At 42.4% G+C, this 4172-nt stretch overlaps 1 pseudogene; it reads left to right on the top strand.

The window, feature by feature from the left end:
- Positions 1-872: 872 nt before the first annotated feature.
- Positions 873-3365, top strand: LOC107529926 (mitochondrial import inner membrane translocase subunit Tim9 pseudogene; annotated as a pseudogene).
- Positions 3366-4172: the final 807 nt, after the last annotated feature.

Genomic DNA, 4172 nt, shown 5'->3' with positions numbered 1-4172 from the left:
CTTGAATCCAGCTCTAAGTCTTATAAACTCTGTGACCTTTTTGTTTGTTTGTTTGTTTGGGGTCTTTTGTTTTTTTTTTCAAATATGTCTTTATTGATTCCAAAGAAAGGAAGGGAGAGGGAGAGAGAGATAGAAACATCAGTGATGAGAGAGTCATTGATCAGCTGCCTCCTGCACGCCCCCAACTGGGGATCGAGCCCACAACCCCAGCATGTGCCCTGACCAGGAATCGAACTCCAATCACCCAGATATTAGGTCGATGCCCAACCACTGAGCCACACCCTGCCGGGCGAAACTCTGTGACCTTAAGTGAGTTATTAAGTTTCTCTATGCCACAGTTTGTTCATCTCTTAAGTTGGTTATTGTGGGAGTTGAACATGATAATTCACCCAAGTACATTGAACAAAGCCTGGTAAGTGCCCAGTAATGGTTAGCTATTGGCTTTTTTTCTGTTATCTCTAATGACTGCAATTATGAATGCCACCTCTATTGGTTAGATTAGGTCAAGTGATTCTTCAATGACAAATTAATACAAAATTTCACTGGCCCAGAGACAGGAAAATTATTTCTCACTCAAGTGAAGACCACTGTAGATCTTGTCAACCTCCAGGGCATCTGTGGCTCAACAATTCAGGCTACTTTAGGTTCTCTGACATAAAGTGTTCTGGTGTCCACCCTGACCCCAACCCTTTGATTCCAGATTTGACTGGGTCAACCTCCAAGCCTCATACTGGTGTCTGATAGGAAAGCCTGTGCTTAAATAGGAAATCAGGCTTCACTGGAGATGTACAAGCAAAGATTGAACAACTGCCTTTCAAAAACAGAAAAGAAACTCATGCATCAGAAAAGATGATTAAAAAATGTAATAGAATATGAAAGCACAACTACCAGAATTTGATCAGATGAAACAGTATAAGTAATTTTTTGGCACCTACAAAAACTTATAGAAATCTGCTTTTTGAACTGTGTTAAAGACTTCACAACAAAAAAAAGAAAAACTTGATGAGACCATTTGCGCAGAACATTGTTTACAGAAGTATTTTTAAATAATGCAAAAAATATCCATGAGATTCCAGGAATGTCATATTCAGCAGAATGAAGCCCTGGTAGCCAAATCAGGACTCTTGGGGAACTATAATAGAAAAGTTTTATGGATGGAAATGAGGATTCACCTGGTGGAATCCCCCACAAGCAATAGCTATGATATAAACTGTCTGTTATGACTATTTAGCAAATGCAAACCACTGAAAAAAACCCAAAATTTTCTATTTAACAAAAGTAATCTAAATAGAAGTTCTTATTTTTCAATGAAAAGAAGGTAAAACATTTGTTAAGACTTTAAGATTCATCAATTTGATTGCTTGATTAGAAACAGATGCAGAGGACATACTGACAGCTGTCAGAAGGGAGGGAGGTTGTGGGCTGGGTGAAAAATGTGAAGGGATTAAGCAAAATTAAAACACCTCATAGACACAGACAACAGTATGGTGATTATCAGAGGGAAATGGGGTGTAGGGAGGTAAAAGAGGATAAAGGGGGATAAATGGTGATAGAAAGAGATGACTTTTGGGGGGAATACAAAATTCAATAAACAGGTGATGTATCCCTGAAACCTATGTAATTTTATTAACCAATGACAACCCAATAAATTCAATAAAAATAACAATAAACCATTGGCAGAACCCAGGAGTCCCGGCTGGTTATTAGCCCAGTCCCCCAGTCACCAGCCTCTGCTTTCTTTGTGACAGATGCCTCTGTGTCCTTCACCAAGGACTTCCTGACAGGTGGAGTGGCCATGGCCATCTGGAAGATGGTGGTAGAATCTACTGAGTGGGTCAAGTTGCTGCTGTAAGTGCAGCATGCAGCAAGCAAATCACTGCAGATACCCAATATAAAGGCAGTATAGACTGTGGTTTATAACTTCAAGGAGCAGGGTGTCCTGTGGTGGCTGGTTGACTTCATACTGGTTTGACAGTGTTTGTGGTTGCATGATGATGCAGTCAGGATGCAAAGGAACTGGTATGTACAGAGGCAGCTAGACTGCTGAAGGAAGAATTCTCCTGATGAAGGAGGCAAAAGTTTTTTTCAAGGGTGCATGGTACAGTATTCTCAAAGTCATGTCTGGTGTTTTGTGCTTGTCTTGTATGATGAAATCAAGTTCACATAAGTTATTTCCTAGTCTTCTCTCCTCCCAACCCCCCATTGAACAAGTATGTTGTGTTATGTAACATATCTTGAGCATTCTTGACAGACTTGGCAGTCTATTTATCAATGGCAATGATTTACTGGTTGAAAATGGGAAGCAATAATATTCATCTGACCAGTTTCCTCTTAAAGCCATTTCCATGAGGATCATGAAATTGGGACTCAATTATACTTTTTATTTCAGTAACTCCTGATCAACAACAAATTTGAAGAACTAAAAAATATCAGAACTACAAAAAAGGAAACCATTGTTTTCTTAATTATAACTATGAATTTTAAAGCACAATATATATAAGGGAGAAAAAAATTTATTACTAAAAGTAAAATAAATGAAAATATCTCTGAGTAGTTCTTTATACTATATAGCACTATAGTATTCTGACTGGACTATGGATACATTAAAATTCTTTTCAATAGTAATCATCCTCCAAATATTCTTGTTTATTTATGCTTGCCTCAAATTACTGGTAAATATATATACAGGCAGGCTGCTTTAACATTGTGGTTCTGTCATCTCAACATGGTACTTTCTCCATAATTGCTAAAGGCAGGGGAAGAGAAAGGGAGAAAAACAGGCCGACTTTCCCGCTATGAGATTCTTATTCACATTTTCTTGGCCAGAACTATCACATGGCTCTGCTTAGGTACAAGCAGGCTTGGGATTATAGACTTGTGTTCCTAAAAAAGAAAGGACAACTGGATGTTGATTTTACTACTAACTTTTATTTTCTCTCTCTATGTAATGGAGTTACTAATACAAACAAACTAAAATAAATACATGGGGTATCTTGAGTCCTGACTTCATGCTTAATCAATATCTTGCATAGGTTAGTTTCACAGAGAAAATGAAGACAAATAAAATTTTTAAATTGTAATGGTAATAATATTGACTGCTTTCAAGCACAATTCTCACTTCCTTTAAAAGAAATGTCCCACTGAATATATGGCTTTCATGACAAAGGAACTCATTATTTTTTTGTGGCAAAATTCACTAGCATTTCCAGGCGGGCATCGGCGGCCAAGCACAGGATGGTGAAACAGAAGAGGAAAGATACTGGAGTGCCAGAGAAAAAGAGCAAAAAGCTGAAGGTGCCAGGAAAGAGAAACTGCTGGCACCAGAAGCCACGTGGGGCTCCGAGGAAGCACACCCAGAGGTCTGAAAAACAAGATGGCCACGTAGGTAACAGCTTCACTCTCCACCTCCTGCAACCACATCAAAATTACAACTAAAATACGGAACCACCATCACTCTGAGCCTCCTGAAATCTAGCTGAATAGAAGCCCCACACCAGGGACCTGAAGAAGCACCGAGACCAGTAGGAGGGGCGCAGATGCGGACGGATTGGGGCTAGATCACGGAGACGTGCCGCAGGCCCACACCTGGTGCCACGGTTGAAACCTGGAAGGGAATCTCAGCGGCGGAGTTTTCCCGAAGGAGGGAGGGGTCCCAGCCCCATTGCAAGCCCCCAGCCCAGGGCTTAAGGCCGGGAAGAGATGTCCCCACAACTCTGGGCTGTGAAACCAGCCAGGACTGTCCCTGAGGGCCAAGGAGGCTGCGGGAGCCCCAGGCAGCTCCTCTCAAAGGGCCTGCACACAGACTCACCCAGACCCGCTCCATCTGAGCCCAGCGCGGGCAGCAGCCTGAAAGGACCTGGGACACTTGGGGAGGAACTAACCTACCTGGAATCAGGGCGAGAGGTGAAGGGGCAGCTTCCTCCCAGGCAGAAGAACTGGCAGAGGCCATTGCTCCTTTGGTGAGCCCTCCTCACACACAGCAGGCAGGCAGACGTCATATTTGAATCACCAGCACCTGACTCACACCTTTGGCCCTGCCCCGTGATTCCTGGAGGCCCGTCCTCTCCCCACCTGCAGCTCATCCAGGCCATTTCCAGGGGCTTTTCTATGCAAGTGGCCTAAAATCTCTCAAACAAGCAACAGCGTGGCCCATACAGCTTGATAAGTGGCCC

The sequence above is a fragment of the Miniopterus natalensis genome, chromosome 1 (assembly GCF_054644295.1).
Source record: "Miniopterus natalensis isolate mMinNat1 chromosome 1, mMinNat1.hap1, whole genome shotgun sequence".
NCBI lineage: Eukaryota > Metazoa > Chordata > Mammalia > Chiroptera > Miniopteridae > Miniopterus > Miniopterus natalensis.
Note: the sequence above shows the minus strand (reverse complement) of the source record. Positions and strands in the feature narration are given on the sequence as shown.